The sequence below is a fragment of the Miniopterus schreibersii genome (assembly GCF_964146895.1).
Source record: "Miniopterus schreibersii genome assembly, chromosome: 1".
Taxonomy (NCBI): Eukaryota; Metazoa; Chordata; class Mammalia; order Chiroptera; family Miniopteridae; genus Miniopterus; species Miniopterus schreibersii.
The window spans coordinates 127,042,632-127,061,706 of NC_138101.1; the positions used below are offsets into that span (position 1 = coordinate 127,042,632).

General features: G+C 35.8%; 1 protein-coding gene across 8 annotated transcripts in view; it reads right to left on the minus strand.

Moving 5' to 3' along the window:
• ARHGAP5 (Rho GTPase activating protein 5) overlaps positions 1–19,075 on the minus strand; it is a 112,114-nt gene that overhangs the window by 45,114 nt on the left and 47,925 nt on the right. The gene's annotated exons all lie outside the window — the stretch shown is intronic.

Consider the following 19,075-nt stretch of genomic DNA (forward strand, 5'->3'; position numbering starts at 1 on the left):
TAATACATGGAATATTACTCAGCAATAAAGAGACAAACTATTGATCTATGCAACAACTTGTCTGAATCTCAAGGGAATTATACTGAATTTAAAAAAAAAAAACCAATCCCAGAAAGCTACATACTCTCTGATCCCATTTATATGACATTCTGAAACTGGAAAAATTATAAAATGACAAAAAGACCAATTAGTGGTTGCTAGGGGTAGGTTAGGTATGGAAGGAAATGAGGAAAAGGGAAGATATGGTTATAAAAGGACAACAGGAAAGATCTGTTGGTGACAGAATTGTTTTGCATCTTGACTGTGGTGGTTGGTGGTAGATACACAAACCTACATGTGAAAAACTGCATAGAACTAAATACAAACACACAAATGAGTACAAGTGAAACTGTACTCAAGGGTGTTGACATCAGAGCTGTGGATCACATCAATGTCAACAAGGACACCTAGATAAGATCTGTGGATCACATCAATGTCAACACCCTTGTTGAAATATTACACTATACTTTTAGAAGATGTTACACTTTTGTGGGAAACTGGACAAAGGGCACATGGGCTGCATTATCTTACAATGCCATGTCAATCTACAATATTAAAATGATTTTTTAAAAAGGTCATTGCAATAATCTAAGTAAGAAGTTAACGGCAATCTCAAGTAAGACTGTGACAATGAAATGAAAACGTATTTTATAGTGGAAGAAAGAAGAGCTAAGTAATAGCATGCAGCTTTGCCCCACAATAGCTCCTTCTTGAAAATATATCTTACCCAATCATGGTGAGGATAGGGAAGTAAAATCTACGACCTATGAGGAAAAACCTGCCTTTCCTAATGAGCAGGTGCAAACATGCCTTGTATGAATGACTTCTAGAATCTCACAGGAATTTCCTTAAAGACCACATTCTTATATACAGGATTTCTCAACTTCAGTATGACACTTTGGGTTGTATAATCCTTTGTTCGGAATATTACTTATTGTAGGAGGTTTAGCAGCACCACTGGCCTTTACCCAATTGATACCAATAGCAACTCCCCATCCCTGTTGTAACAGCCAAAAATATCTCCAGTCATTGCCAGATGCTCCCTGGAGGGCAAAACTGACCTGGTTGAGAACTACTGCGTTAGGCTAATAAAAACAAGGACCAAGAAGTCAACTTTGAGAGATAGCCACAGATATATTTTGGGAAACCTGAGAATTTTAACTTTAAAATATGTCAATACTTAACTCAAGATTGCCCGGGCCGGCATTGATCAGCGGTTGAGCATCGACCTATGATCCAGGAAACCGAGGTTTGATTCTTGGTCAGGGCACATGCCCGGGTTTTGGGCTCAATTCCCAGTGGGGGACATGCAGGAGGTAGCTGATCACTGACTCATCATTGATGTTTCTCTCTCTCTCTCTCTCTCTCCCTCTCTCTCTCTCTCTCTTCCTCTCTCTGAAATCAATACATATTTAAAAAGAAAAAAAAAGATTGAGAAACCCTACTGTAAACAAAGATGAATGATAATCATATCTGTCCTGAAAAAGCTTACAATGTAGTAAAAACACACACACAAAAAAAACCCCACTGAAACATTGAACTACGAAGCAATAAAACTGCTATGAAGCAATTATTTTAGGTGGGAGGAATAAGTATTACACCATAGCATAACACATAGTATAAGAAAGAAGCCTTTAGTGGGAGCGAGGACTCCATAAAGGTTTACTTAACCCCTTTTTTAAAAGTCTATAAAAGATGTAGGTTCTAGCCTGGCTGGGCATAGCTCAGCAGTTGAGTATCGACCTAGGATCCAGGTGATCAGGGTTCGATTCCCCGTCGGGGCACAAGCCGGGGTTGCGGGCTAGCCAATCAATGACTCTCTCATCATTGATGTTTCTATCTCTCTCTGAAATCAATAAAGATATATTTTTAAAAAAAGATATAAAAGATGTAGGTTCTAGATACTAGTCCAATGACATTTCGAAAATCAGGGATGGTGTGAAGGTTCTTTCACACCCTTTAGGCTAACACCAGGTGAAAAAAGTGAAGAGAAAAATAATTGCGGGTAAATAAATGAGGTCTGGGTTCTTGTATACACTAACAGACAAACTAGTTCTAGCATTAATTCATCTTGTTCCTATTCAGCATTTCAACATATATCATCTAACTGGGAGGCACTTTATTACTGCCATTAACTTTACAAACAAAAAAATACACCCGGAGTAACCTGGAACGGGTCCTAACAAAACACCTACCTATTCAAGTGAATAATGTGTGGATTTCTTCCCAACTTTCCCAAATATATATTTTAAAAGTATATTCAAATTAAAATAAGTTTTTTATTATACCCAGCATTTCATTCTTAAAACCATTGTTTCTCCCTTTGCTTCCCATCTTATCTGTTAGGTACTTCCTGCTACTCTAACGGTTGCCAATCAGAGCATCAGTAAAGAATTAAGAAAAATTTTAGTGTGTCTTCCTTCTCCTTAACATCAACAGAGGTTCTTAAGTTACAGTCCACAGCTTTAGCAAGCAAATGAAATCCTTAAAACGCCAATAAAATTTTGTGCATGTGCTTTTTCCAGGGACAATACTCAAACCTGTCCTCAGATATTTAAAAGCTAAGAACAATTTTGAAAAAGCTCAAAGCAAATACTCCACACAAAGTATGCAAAGTGTACTTTTTATTTGGACAAATTTGGATAAAACCAAAAGATCACTTTGGTCATACCCTTTTATTTTGCTCTAAGAATTGGAAACATCAAAAATTACTGCTTAAAAAAGCAGTTCTCCTTCTACTGAAGTTTCTCTCTTCACAGTCATAGATTAAGCCCTATTAACTTGAGGACTCTCACAACATTAGTTGAAATGACAAGAAAACACTACAGAGCTAGAAATCATAAAACTATACCAATTATAAAAATAATTCTTCTTGCATTGAGTGGGACAATATGTAGTATACCAAATATTGAAGCACATAAAATTGACAACCCTATAAACTTGCCTATAAGTCTTGCAATAGTAACAATTGTCCGCTGATATATTATAATAACAACACAATATGTCAGCAATTTTCAACCTTTTACATCTCATAGCACACAAAAACTAATTACTAAAATTCTGAGGTACACCAAAAAATCTATTATATTTTTTGCTGATCTGACAAAAAAAAGTGTAATTTTGATTTATTCATATTGGATGGCTATTGTTTGTTGCCTGTTGTTACTTTTTTGATAATCTAAGGAAAGAGGTCAGTGCCCCTGACTAAATAGTCAAGTATTGCATGTTTTAATAATTATTGCAGCCCCAGTTGAAAATTCCTATTCTATGCTATAGGAACAAGTACCTCCTTGATATGTAAATATATTCTAAGAATTATAATTAATATACTGCAGAAATAAGAGTAATTTCAATAATTTGTGCCAAGCCAGTTTTTGCTAAACTTTCAATATGCTATGAAAGCTAAAAAAAAAAATCAAGTTTGAATAGAAAGCCACACTTAAGAAATTTACATTTGCTTTTAAATTAGAAAAAACAAGCATTCCACTGACACAATCATTTAAATTAAGTCTCAATGGAACATATGAATCAGAAATATACTTTAAAAACTGACCACCTAGTTACATTTCAATCTGAATTTGAAAGGTAATAAATCATGGTCAAACAGCACAGAAGACATAGCAAATAGTAAAGTATGGGCAGAAATACTTAATTACATATCCATACTTATACAATACCATAAATTGATGTAGCCAGCACTAGAAATGCTACCAAAGAAATCAATTTTAAGTTGATGAAAAATTTTAGAAACACCACAGAACTATGCAATCAGAGGTGGACCAATTTAGCCAACTAGCCAGCAAGAATGAAATGGAAATAGTTACTTTAAAACGCCTCACTAAATGCTTTCCAAATGAGATAGGTATAAAGAACCAGAAGTTTAGCTAACCTTATTAAAAATATTAAGAAATGTTTAATTTACAACAAAATAAATTTTACTAGACTGAATTCTTTGAGAACAGAATGCATAACTAATTCATCTCTGTACCCTTAGGTTCAGTGTTCTGGCATAGTGGGCATTTGGTAAGATGTTTGTCAAATAAAAGGAGTTTCCCTGAATCAAAATAAATTCTAGTTATTAAACACACAAACTCTTCTTTTATGACCACTACAAACACAAAGCCATATATTCAAATGATCAGTTCAAATGATCACAATACAATATACTGTGCTAGGCCATGGAGATCAATTATAAACAAGATATAAATCTTGCCTGTAGTAGACATTATGATTTTCATCCTTTAGAAAATTCATCCCAATTTGGGGGAAAGCCAACTTCACCCAGAGTCCTAGGATTAAAAAGGCTTGGGCCTACATTCAGGGCATAATTCTATTCCCCTGGCCAGAATTTACTGGTTAGGAATGGATGAATATAGGACCCAACTCAAGTCAGAGCCTGGAAAAGACGCTGTTGAGGGGTCTGGGAAAGCAGCTTTCCCATTCCTCTGAACATACTTGCTTTACAAAAGTAACCCTCTCTCTCTCCCTGAAGGAAATGTCTGCAGGTAATAATGGATATAATGGAGACCCTATAGCATCTGCCAAAAATTCTAACCAAGGTATTTCCAAAAAATAAGTAAAAAAAGAAAATCTGAAGCCTTTAAGAAGCTCAAGATTTTATAAAAAACCTTGCTCATTAAACAAGTGCAAGACTACCCTATCTGCATTGGATCTGAAAGTTTTGCCCTTTCTATAGTAAGCCATTTAGTATACAATTTTTATTTAGCCTTAATTAAAATTCTTTCAAGAACCTAGTTTCTCTCAGATGTGAACACTGATAGTCAATCAAATGACTGTCAAGAGGTTAAGTGATATACATTAAAAACGAAAAGTACTTACCCTGTAACTTATGCATTTTGATACAAACAACAGCTCGATACCAACATGTTTTCATATATTTCATTACTTTTACACCTAAATGAAAATTCTGGCCACCATTGTTGGGCTGACATTATTTTAAAAAGGCATCTTATTTAATAAAGACTGAGGTTCTAGAAATCAGAAGTCAAATAATTCTAAACCTAAGATTTTACTACATTCTAAATGATCTACCATATTAATAGCATGGTATCAATTCATTATTTACTAATATTAAATTAATATCTTGTGACTCAATATACAGAGATATTTATCTATTCAGTTTTTTAAGAAAACATACCTATTTTGGAATTCTTCTCCAAAGAGACTCCAAACCCTATTACAATGGCTAAAGCAGCAGTATCTTCTAAGACACTATCTGATAGTGGGGTTTAGAAGGGAGCAGTAAGCCCTGGCTAGTGTGGCTGAGTTGGCTGGGTGTCTTCTGGTGCACCACAAGGTTGCCGGTTCAATTCCCAGTCAGGGTACATGCCCGGGTTATGGGCTCAATCCCTGTTAGGGGGTGTGCAGGAGGCAGCGATCGATGTCTCACTCTCACACTGATGTTTCTCTCCCTCTCCCCTTCCTCCCTTTTTCTCTAAAAAAAGAAAAAAGAAGGGAGCAGAAATACAAAGGAAAGAATATGGACTGACAGGAACACTTAAGACTCAAATAGGAATAGGAAGTTGCTATATAAATAAGAGGATGAAAAAATTCAGGACTTGGAAACAAAATAGGAAAACAATTTAAAAAGCTAAAAATGAAAATCAGAACACCAGCTTACCCTAATAAACCATGAAATTTATCAAGGATTTTACTATTTATTTACTAACTGAATCAAGCTGACAGCACTGAAATAGATACTAAAAAAACAAACTAGCTTTTTAAACACAGGTGTACCTCACTTCATTGAATAGATGTGTTAAACACTGGGAATTTTATCAATACAACTAAAATTTTTCTCATTCAGTCATTCTCTTAAAGAACTGTTTTCAAACAGCTGTAGGTTACAAAATCAATTTGGGAGGTGACAACCAGCACTTCTTTTTTCCACTGTAACAGATTAGAAAATCAAAATAACATACACAGTACAGATAAGTATTATTTTGTGAGATTTCATCTATGTAGAAATATTTACATGTATAAATGGGTCACAATTTTAAGAAAATAATTCTCACTGATGGTTGCAATAAAGGTCTTAGCCCAGTGTGGTTGAGTTGGTTGAGCATCATCCTGTGCACTGAAAAGGTTGTGGGCTCCATCTCTGGTAAGGAGCATGCAGGAGGCAGCCGGTCAATGTTTTGTTCTTACATCAATGTTTCTCTCTCTCTCCCTTCTTCTCTCTAAAAGGGTCAATTAAAACAAACAAACAAAAACTCAAAAAAAAAAATACCTTAGAGGTTTTCTTCCCATAACTAATGCTAAATTCATTTTGGGGTATAGAATCAAAGACAATCATGCATAAAGCCTTCTCTGATTGGCAGGAATGACAACTAAGCTCAGTTTAAGAGAAACAAATCTCTGAGCCTTTCTTAAATGTCACTAATGCCAAAAGTTATGATTTTCTGTCTGAGAAAAAGATTCCTAGGGTATGGCTCCCATCTTGGAATAAAAGAATGAAGGTAAACAGAATGAATTTTTCTCTTGGAGGGGGAAAACACACACACACACACACACAACTAAGAAGCTAACAAGTGCACAAACTCAGAATCAGAAATCATAGGATTATTTAATTTAAAAATGAGTCAGGAAGCTAATCCCTCAAATGGGACAAAGGACTGTTCTGAAATACAGGCAGAGTGTACTGAATATTTCAGGCCTGATGCACACCATGCACTGCTACATGCCAGGCACTTTGAAACACATAGTTCCAATTTCCAGCACAACTCCAAGAGGAGTGTTATACAGATTCTCCTTAACTTGAGATTACGTCCCAATAAACCTATCATGAGTTGAAAATATCACAAGTCAAAAATGCATTTAATATACCTAACCTACTGAGCATCATAGTTTTAGCCTAGCCTACCTTAAACATGCTAGGAACACAATATCTAAAAAACAATGGCAGCACAGTACACTGTAGAGTATCAATTGTTTACCTTTGTGATCACATGCCTGAATGGGAGAAGTGGCTCACTGCCACTGCCCAGCATCGTAAGAGAATATCGTACCACATATCGGAACCCGGGAAACAATCAAAATTCGAAGTATGGTTTCCACTGAATGTGTATTGTTTCATAAAGTCAAAAAAATCACAAGTTGAAACCATTGTAAGTCAGGGACCATCTGCTATTCCTATTTTACAAATGAAACGAACCAGCTAAGAAAGGGTAAATGTTTTATTCTTACTTATCTCAACCTACCAGTCTTAAGAATCATCTCTGCTGCTTGGCCATTCAACACTGGCAAGTTCCTCAAGTCTCTGATAGGCACTGCTTTGTATTCACTCCCTAGGTCATTTCACCTATTGCCATCACTACTTCACTGTCTCTTAAATATGTATCTCAAACTCACATATCTAACTGCCAAACTGATATCTCCACTTGAACTCTAAAACCAAAGTTACAATTTCCACACCCCAACTCCAAACTGGGCAAATTTCCAATGCTCTACATCATGAATGGCATAATCAACTGATGAAGGTGTACAAGCCAGAAACCAACAAGCTATCTTTCCTATTTTGTTCATCATCCTCGTCCTTCCCCCACATAAAACATCATCAAATCTTATGGATTTTAAGTATCTCAAATCCATCCCATTCTATCCATTGCCACCATTCTCTCTCCCCACTCCAACTACTCAAAGCTCTCATCATGGTTCGTTTAGACTACTATAACATGCCAACTGGTTTTCCATGTCACTCAACCTATTCTCTACACTAAAACAAAGCAATTTCAAATCTACTCACTGTCTAATTTCAAATTACTCTTAGGCTAAATAACAAAAATTCCTAACATTGCTAAAAAGGTCTGAGTCTAGTCTCCCCACTCTCAAGTCTCTCCTTGTACTTTCTCTCCCATAGATCATGGGTCAGCAAAACTATGGCCTGGGGGTTCAATCCAGCCTGCTGCCTGGATTTGAAAAAAGCCCTAATTCATCCATTTACATATTTCCTATGACTGCTTTTGTACTGTAACAGATTTTACTAGTAGTTATAACAGAGGCTGTATTACTCTCAAATAACAATATATAATGAAATATTTATTATCTCTCTTTATAGAAAGTATGCCAACACTGATTTAGATCAATGACCAGCCACAGTGACCTCCTTTAAGAACACATACCATGTTCCCTCTCACCACATGAACTTTCTATTCACTCAGCATTACATATTACAAGGAAGCCTTTTCTCAACCTCTAGACCAGGACATCTCAATTCAGATCAGCCACATTTCAAGTGTTCAATGGCCTCATGTGGCTACCATGTTAGAAGGACAGCTTCAAGTCAGAGGTCTGTGGTTTGGGGGCCCTCTATCCTATTTTATTGTGCAATGTGCCTACCCCAGTGCCAATACCACATTGTCTTAAATACTAAATTTTGTATCTGACAGAATAAGCACACACACATCATTACCAAACCACCTGTGACTTTCTTGTTCATAAGTGTCCTGGGCTATTCTAGGTTCTTTGCTCTTCCATATATGGATTAGAATCAGTGTGTGAAATTCCCTGAAAACCCTTGACACTTTGAATGAAACAACACTGAATTGAGAGATCAGTTTTAAGCGCAGCAACTTCTTTATGATATGCCATATTCGTGGACAGAAGCTCCCCATTTATTTAGGTTTTCTTTACTGCCTTTCAGTAAGGTTTTATACTTTTCCACAGAAGTTTGAACATAATGTTATAATTATTCCTAGGCACCTGATAATCTGCTTTGCTTTTGTAAATGGTGTTTAGTTGCTTACTGCTAATGTATAAAGATGTAAATGACTTCTGATTACTGATCTTATATCGAGCTATTTTGTTAACTCTTTTTAAAAATGTTTTTATTGATTTTAAAGAGAGGCGGAGAGAGGGGGAGAGAGATAGAAACAACAATAAGAAACACTGATTGGCTGACTCCTGAAAGCCCCCTACTGGGGGATCAAGCCTGCAACCCAGGCATGAGCCCTGGCTGGGAATCCAACTTGCAGCCTCTTGGTGCATGGGGCAATTCTCAATCAATTGAGCCACATAGGCCAGGCTATTTTGTTAACTCTTTTATCAAAACTAATAATTTATATGTAGATCCTTTATGAATTTTACATAGACAATCATATCAGCCAATACAATTTCGTTTCCTTCTTTCCAATACTCATACTTTTAATTTTTTCTTATGTTATTGCTTTGACTAGGATCTCTATATAATACTGAACAGAAGTGGTGATAGTGTATATACTCTGTATTGTTCCTGGTTGAAAGGGAAATCCATTTTCCCATTTAGGATGATGTTTATTATGGATTTCACTTGTGTGTGCATTTGTAGGTACCTTTTTTGAAGTTAAGAAAGTTCTCATCTGTTTCTAACATAGCAGCTTTCTCATGAATTTAAATTTTATCATGTGCCTTTTAAATACTGTTGGATTCCTTTGATATTATATGTCCAAAATCCCTTACCTAAACCCTTGGGGTAAGCTATGTCTTAGAATTTGGAAATTTCTAGTTGTTAGCCAGAATGTACAGTACAAAAAATATCTTATTATATAACAGCCCCAGCAAACTGAGGGTCAGCACCCTGTACTCAAATACATTAATAGTTTTGTAGTGAATTATATAGATATTCCATCTAAACAATGATTTTAAGTAGTCTCACATTAGTTTGAATCAGGTTTTGCTAAAAAGAACAGTTCAAATCAGGCTGTGCTGCTAGGTTCTAAAAAAAACTTTTGATTTTCAGAGGTTACTAGACTTCAAAATTGCAGTTAAAAGTCTATGGACCTGTAAATTATGGTTCTTGCCTGTATACTCATAATTAAAATGGGACTATCATTTTCCTTTCTTATACCACCCCTGTGTGGTTTAAGAACAGGGGTGGGGAACCTTTTTCTGCCAAGGGTCATTTGGATATTTACATCATTCGCAGGCCATACAAAATTATCAATTTAAAAATTAGCTATGAAAAAAGCTCCTAGATTTACTGAATTTCGAGTCCTGCCTGCAGTTGCCCTGGCAGGGCCAGGCCAAATGATTTCACTGGCTGTATACAGCCTGTAGGCCGGACATTCCCCACCCCTGTTCTAAAATGACAGATGACTTCAGAGAATAAATTAAGGAATGTATTCTCTGCTTTCTATTTTCTGGAACAGTTTGTAGAACATTGAAATGATTTTTTCCTTGAGTCGTCTCCTGTAAAATTATCTGGGCCTGGTATTCTTGTGGCAAGATGTAACTAATGCCTCACAATTTAATAGTTACAGGATTGCCCAGCCAGGCGTGGCTCAGGGGTTGAGCATAGACCTGGGATCCAGGCGATCGGGGTTCGATTCCCGGTCAGGGCACATGCCCGGGTTGCGGGCTTGATCAATGACTCTCTCATCATTGATGTTTCTATCTCTCTCTCTCCCTCTCCTTTCCTCTCTCTGAAATCAATAAAGATATATTAAAAAACAAAAAATAGTTACAGGATTATTCAAAGCTTTCTAGTCCAGGTGAATTATATTTTTCTACAAGTTTACGTTTTTCTAAACTTTCAAATCTGTTGACATAAAATTGTTGATAGTATTCTCTATTACCTTTTTAATCTGAGCTATCTGTCATTATGTTCCCCTTTTTATTCTCAATGTTTATGTATGCCTTCTCTTCTTTCTTCTGATCAGTCTTGCCAGATGTTTGTCTGTTTTTCTAGTCGTCTTAAAAAAACCTCTAGCTTTGTTGATTTCTCATTTGGTTTCTGTACCCCTCTCACTTTAAAACTAAATGTGTACATCAGCCTCCTATCTATATTACCTGATGCCAATGACTCTCTTCCCACCCTACAACCTGAAGTCCAATCCAACTTTACTTACTGCCCAGGCCCTGTTTAACTAACTGATTTTGGATTTAAACTAGCTCTTCAGTTTAGCAGACTCATAAATGCAATGCTATTTCAAAATACCCTGAATTAGGACAAGTTTCCTATCATATCTCACCTTGCTTAGTCACAATTTTATGCCTCTGTACAAAAGAATTGCCTCATCTAGAATATATTTTCTCCTTCTTAAAAGCCAATCAACACACTTCATGAAGTTTTGTGAAACTAACCCCACACACTTATGGTTCTCTCACCCTATATTCTGTTAATACTTATATCTGAACAATACTATCATTAAATAGTATATATACTATTTTATTTAACAAATTTACCATGCGCCAAGAATACTGAATCAATACGAACTTACTTCTCATAACAGCTCTAAGTATGACTGTTTTGGTTTTCCTAGATGGAGGTACAGAGAAGTTACAAACTTACACAGCTAGTAAGTCCCCGAAGTCTGGCTCTAGACCATATGCTCTTAAGTATTATATTATGCTTCCTTAAATTGCTCTAATAGTACTTTTTAACCCTGCCCCAACAACAGGATATTGTTTCTCAAACTAACATTTAAGCTCTTTAAGGGATGCATGTCTTCAACTTTTTATACCCTTCAACAGCTTTTTTACAGACTTAAGCATGTTTTTAGTGAATGCTTACTGAATTGAAACAGGGCAAATTTAATTACTCAAGTTCAGCTTACACTATGAAAATAATTTTTAGGCAAATTAAGCTGCAGTAAAGTGCTCCAGCCTTTCTGTAATGCTTAACACACTCTCTCTCTCTATATATATATACCATGAATAACTGTTAGCCATAGAAAGAACCAAGGCATTTCACTGTGCATATATAAATACAAAGCCCTAAAATATAATTACAGCACAAAACTATATCTATGAAGTTGCACTATAATCTATGTTTATCTTTTGAAGACCATAAGTCCAGAAAACAAACATTAAAGTGACACCAATTTTAAAAATTACTTGTAGATCTAAAAGCTTCTAAAGTATCATTTCTCCAACTTTCTTAGAGTTCCAATATCATAAGTAACATATGAATCTATAAATTAAAACAATGTTATATAAAAGTGCAAGGAAATTCTCTCACAGCTCTAAGAGAAAGATAGCCGAGATTACTGTGAGTAAAATCAACAGAAAACAGATTAAGTACAAGTCAAAGCCAACTCACCACTTTAATACAAGCAAGGAAGACTGACATCAAATGAAAAGGGGAATATTATACAAAGCACTGAATCAAATATATGAACCATTTGCAAGTGTGGAGGAAGAGAACCTAGGTCTGATATTAATTCCCATTTATATCTGTGGCTAGCAATAATAATGAAAATTAAAGACAAGTTACTGTAATAAATGAATTTAAGATACCAATGATTAAAAATAGCACTTGTTTGATGTACTTCTAAAAAACCCCCAAACAACCCTGTGTTACTTAAATTATGACATGCCATCAATTGTTAGACACATCCAGATTTAAGAGATTTTAAAAAGTCAAAAAAATAAATAAATAAAAAGGATTTTGCAATCAATAAAATATAGTTAAGTAACTAGGTAGGACAAATAAGGTGTGAGGAGATCTAATTCAATTCAAGGAACATTATCGTTAATAAACTAACTGGAATCAGGGACTATGCTAAAAGTTCGGAATATAAATACAAATTTGGCACATTCCTTTCCCTCACAGTGCTCATAGTTAGGAAATTAACAATGAAAGAGCTACAGTAATAATATCACCCCACTGAAATACTCATGCCTTTTGTACATTTATCCTAAAGAAATAATCCAAAAGGAACAAACTTTAAAGCAAATGAACTGGCCACCAACAAAAGCAAAATTTCAAACTTGGAAGCCTACCTATCTAGCTTTGATACAATTTGCTAAATAGAAAACAATGTAATGACTAGAAGTATAATTTGAAAGACTAAGGAGCAATATGGAAAAATATGACTAAGTGAAAAAAAAAAATATGTATACACTGTAATTCCAACTAATAAAAATCAGGTATACTGGGAGAAAGATAAACATTATTGGGACACACGTTTAAAATGTTCAAAAATATGTTCCAATAATGTTTTTATCTTTTTGAACACAGACTGTAGATTAAATAATATAGTAGTCGCCCCCTCCCACTATCCACAGCTTCCCTATAGACAGTTTCAGTTACCTTCATCAATCTTGGTCCAGAAATATGAAATGGAAAATTCCAGAAATAAACCATTCATAAGTTTTAAATTGTGCACTGAGTAGGGTAATGAAGTCTCTCACTATTCTGCTTCATCCAGCCCAAGACATGAATTACCTCTTTGTCCAGCATATCCCCACTGTGTATGCACCACCACGTTACTCACTTATAGACAGTTATGTTAAAAGATCAACTGTCCCAGTATCACAGTGCTTATGGACATCAAAAAAACTCTTATTTTACTCAATAATGCCACATTCACATAACTTTGATTATAGCATACTATTATAATTATTCTATTTTATTACTAGTTATTGCTGTTAATCTCTTACTGTGTTAACTTATAAATTAGACTTTATCATAGGTATGTATAGGAAAAAACATAGTATATAACAGGATTTAGTACTATTCACTTTAGGCAGCCACTGGGAATCTCAGAATGTATCCCCCACAGGTAAGAGTACTACTGTAGTACTCTATCATTGTTAAATTTCCTGATTTTGGTATCTGTACTGTTGCTATTTGAAAGAATCGTCCTGTTCTTAGGAAGTACACAATAAAGTATTTAATGGTAAAAAAAAAAAAAAAACACACAAAAAAAACCACCCAAAAATACAGTATCTCCAACTCGATCTTAAAGGACTCAAAACCAAACAAACCACCACCACCACCACCACCACCACGCACACGCACACACACACACACAATCACACAGCTCAAGCAACTAGGACAAAATGTAAACAGCTGGCAAATCTCAGGAAAAGGTATACAAGAGCTTTTACTCTTCCTGCAAGTTTTCTTTAAGTTGAAATTGTATCAAAATAAAAAGTTAAATAATAAGTCAGAAAAGAAGAAAGCCATTATCTGAAATACAGAATACACTGGAAGGAATTGCCAGTCAACTGAATAAAGCAAAGGATCAAATCAGTGAACTAGAAGACAAAATAGGAAAAAAAATCAATCAAAACAGAAAAAAGACAAGATAATTAAAAAAGCAAGATAGTTTAAGGGAACTTTGGGACAACATGAAACATAACATCTGCATCATAGGCGTACCAGAAAGAGAAGAAAGCGAGCAAGGGACAGAAAACCAGTTTAAAGAAATAGTCACAGAAAGCTTCCCTTGGCCTGGTGAAGGAAAATGTCACACAAGTTCAGGAAGCACAGAGTCCCAAACAAGATAAACACAAAGAGACCCACACTGCTTTAGCCGAGAAGGCTCAGTGGTTGGAGAGTCGGCCCATGTAGACTAAAGGGTCCCTGGTTGAATTCTGGCCAAGGGAACGTACAGTGGTACCGCAGTTTTCAAGCATCTCCACTGACGAACATTTTGGTTTACAAATGCAGTAAACCCAAAGTAAATGCTTCAGTTTTCGAACACACCTCGGAAGTCGAACATTCCACAGGGCTTCCACTGAGTGCAAGATCCTGAGGCCTAGCTGTCGGCTGTTGATCCCTCGGTTTTCCAACGTTTCAGAACCCGAATGGTCTTCTGGAACGGATTACATTAAAAAACCGAGGTACCACTGTACCTTGCTTGCAGGCTCCATCCCTGGCACTGGTCAGGGCCCTTGCGGGAGGCAGCCAGTCGATGTGTCTCTCTCTCACACTGATGTTTCTCTTTCTCTCTCTCTCCTTCTCCCACTCTCTCTGAAAAGCAATGGAAAAAAATATCCTCAGGTGAGGAGAGACCCACACCAAGACACATCATAATTAAAATGGCCAAGATTAAATACAGAAAGAATCTTAAAGGCAGAAGGAAAGAAACAGATACCTACATGGGAGTTCCCATAAGGCTGTCAGCTGATCTCTCAACAGAAACACTTTAGGCCAGAAGGGATTGGCATGAAGTTTTCAAAGTAATGAAAAGAAAGAACCTGCTACCAAGACTGCTCTATCCAGCAAGGCTATCATTTAAAATCAAAGGGAAAATAAAGAGCTTCCCAGACAAAAGACTAAAGGAGTTCATTACCACCAAACCAGCACTGCAAGAAATGCTAAAGGGACTGTTTTAAGAAGAAATAGAGAGAGGAACATAGCATATAAAAATGGCAATAAACAAGTACCTATCAATAATAACCTTAAGTGTACATGGATTAAGTGTGCCAATCAAAAGACATAGGGTAGTCGAATGGATAAAAAAGCATGACCCATATATATGCTGTCTACAAGAGACCCTCTTCAGAATAAAGATACACACAGGCTGAAAGTGAAGGGATGGAAAAAAATATTCCATGCAAAATGCTGGGGTAGCAATCCTTGTATCTGACAAAATAGGCTTCAAAACAAAGGCCATAACAAGGGACAAAGAAGGTCACTACATAATAATAAAGGGATTCATTCAACAAGAGAATATAACCATTATAAATACACAGGGTGTCCCCCCCCCCAAAATGTATACACACTTTAACAGCTGTGTGTAGCTTAATTTTGAAAATAAAATGTATTTTAATAAACAATGACTTTATAATTCAAAGTGGTGTTGTGTATACATTTTGGGGGGACACCCTATGTATGCACCCAATATAGGTGCACCTAATATACAAAAATAATTTTTCTGGACTTTAAGGGAGAGATCGAAGGCAATACAGTCATAGTAGGGGACTTTAACACCCCACTGTCATCAATGGATAGATCTTCCAGACAAAATATCAATAAGGAAACAGCGACCTTAAACAACACACTAGATCAGATGGATTTAATTGGTATCTACAGAACATTTCATCCCAAAGAAGCAGAACATACATCCTTGTCAAGTGCACATGGAACATTCTCAAAGACAGACATGTTAGGACACAAAAGAAGTTTCAATACATTTAAGAAGATTGAAATCACATCAAGAATCTTCTCCGACCACAATGACATGAAACTAGAAATCAACCATGATAAAAAAAAACCCTCAAAAATATTCAAATACATGGAGGCTAAATAGCATGTTATTAAACAATGAATGTATTACCAATGAGATCAAGTAAGAAATAAAAAATTACCTGGAAACAAGTGAAAATGAACACACAACCACCCAAAATCTATGGGACACAGATAAGATCACACAGAGATGGAAGTTCATAGCATTACAGGCCTACTTCAAGAAGCAAAAAAGATCTCTAGTAAACAACCTAAGCCTATAGCTAAAAGATCTGGAAAAAGAACAGTAGGAAATGGTCAAAGTAAGTAGAAGGAAGGAAATAATAAAGATCAGAGCAGAAATATATGACATAGAAATTAAAAAAACAATACCAATACAAAAGATCAATAAAACCAAAAGCTGATTCTTTGAAAGGAGAAACAAGACTGATGAACCTTTAACCAGACACATCAAGAAATAAAGAGAGCAGACCCAAATAAATATAATCAGAAATGAAAGAGGAGAGCTAACAACAAGTATCACAGAAATATAAATAATTTTAAGAAAATATTAGGAACAACCATATGCCAACAAAACCTGGGCAAAATGGAAAAATTCCTAGAAACATACAATCTTCCAAAACTGAATCAGGAGGAAGCAGGACACCTGAATACATCAATAACAACTAATGAAATCAAAGAAGTAATAAAAAAACCTTACAGCAAACAAAAGCCCTGGACTGGGTGACTTCACAGGTGAATTTTACCAAACAATCAAAGAACCAACACCTATCTTCCTCAAACTATTCTATAAAAATTTAAGAGGAGGGAAGACTTCCAAGCTCTTATCATGAGGCCAAGATTGTCCTCATACCAAAACTAGATAAGGACACAACAGAGAAAGAAAATTATAGGCCAATATCCCCGATGAACATAGATGCTGAAATCCTCAACAAATATTAGCAAACCAGATCCAGCAATATATTACAAAGATCATACCATGATCAAGTGGGATTTATTCCAGGGATGCAAGGTTGGTACAATATCCACAAATCAATAAATGTGACATATCACATAAACAAAACAAAAGATAAAAACCACCTGATCATATCAATAAATGCAGGAAAAGCATTCAATAAAATCCAGCACCCATTTATGGTAAAAAAAAAACCTCTCATAAAAGTGGGAATACAGAGATCATACCTCAACATAATAAAGGCCATATATGAAAAACCTACAACCAACATCATATTCAATGGGCAAAAACTTAAAAGTGTTTTCCTTAAGACCAAGAACAAGATAGGGATGTTTGCTTTCACCACTCTTATTCAACATAGTAGAAGCTCTAGCCACAGCCATCAGACAAAACGAAGAAATAAAAGGTACCCAAATTGGGAAGGAGGACATAAAACTGTCTTTTGCAGATGACTTGATATTGTACACAGAAAACCCTAGACTCCACCAAAAAACTACTAGATCAAATAAATGAATTCAACAAAATTGAAGGATACAAAATCAACATCCAGAAATCGATGCCATTGTTACACATCAATAATGAACTATCAGAAAGAGAAACTAAGAAAACAACCCCCCAAAAATAAGGTACCTAGGAATAAATTTAACCAAGGAGATAAAAGACCTATAACTCAGAGAATTGTATGATGCTGAAGAAATTAAGGAAGGTACAAATAAGTGGAAGCATATACCGTGTTCATAGATTAGAAAAATTAACATCATTAAAATGTACATATTACCTAAAGCAATCTATAGATTCAACGCAATTCCTATTAAAATACCAATGGCATATTTCACAGTACTAAAATACTCTAAAAACTTATATGGAACCAAAAATGACTCCAAATACCCGCTGCAATATTGAGAAAAAAAAACAAAGTTGGAGGTATCAAAATACTAGCTATCAAACTATACTACAAGGCCACTATAATAAACAGTTTGGTAGTGGCATAAGAACAGGCATATAGACCAAAGGAACACAACAGGGAGCCCAGAAATCAACCCATGCCTCTACAGTAAATTACTATTTGACAAAGGAGACAAGAGCATACAATGGAGTAAAGATAGGCTCTTCAATAAATGGTGATGGGAAAATTGGACAGACACATGTAAAAAAAATGAAACTAGACCACCAACTTACACCATACACAGGACTGAACTATAAATGGAAAAAAGACTTAAATATAAGTCATAAAACCCTAAAAACCCTAGAAGAAAACAGGCAATAAAATCTCAGACATCGGACTACAAACTGAAAAGCTTCTGCACAGCAAAAGAAACCATCAACAAAATGAAAAGAGAGCCCACTGTATGGGAGAACGTATTCACCAATGATACATCAGATAAGGGGTTAATTTCTGAAATATATAAAGAACTTCACAATTCAACACCAGGAAGACAAACAATCCAATTTAAAAATGGGCAAAGGACCTGGAGACACACTTCCCCAAAGAGGACATACAGGAAAAAATGCTCAAGGTTACTATCATCAGAGAGATGCAAATTAAAACAAAAATGAGGTATCACCTCTCATTTGTCGGAATGGCTACTAATAATAAATCAACAAACAAGTGCTGGTGAGGATACGAAAAAAAGAAAACCCTTGTGCACTGTTGGAGGGAATGCAGACTGGTGCAGCCACTGTGGAAAACAGTATGGAGTTTCCACAAAAAATTAAAAATAGACTGCCTTTGACCCAGTGATCCCATTTCTGGGAATATGTCCTAAGAATCCCAAAACACCAATCAGGAAGAATATATGTACCCTATGATCATAGCAGTATTATTTAACAATGGCCAAGATCTGGAAACAGCCCAAGCACTCATCAGCAGATGAGCTGATAAAAAAAGCTATGGTACATTTTCACAGTGGAATACTACATGGGTATAAAAAAAGAGAAGGAACTTTTACCCTTTGTGACAGCAATGGATGGACCTGGAGAGAATTACGCTAAGCAAAAAGGAACCAGATAGAGAAAGACAAATACCATATAATCTAACATGTGGAAGTTAATGAACAAAAACTGATAAACAAAATGGATCCGGAAGCATGGATACATGTTACAGACTAGCTGGGGCCCAAGGGGCAGAGGGGTGGTGGTGACTGCATAAAGAAGGCAAAGGGGCC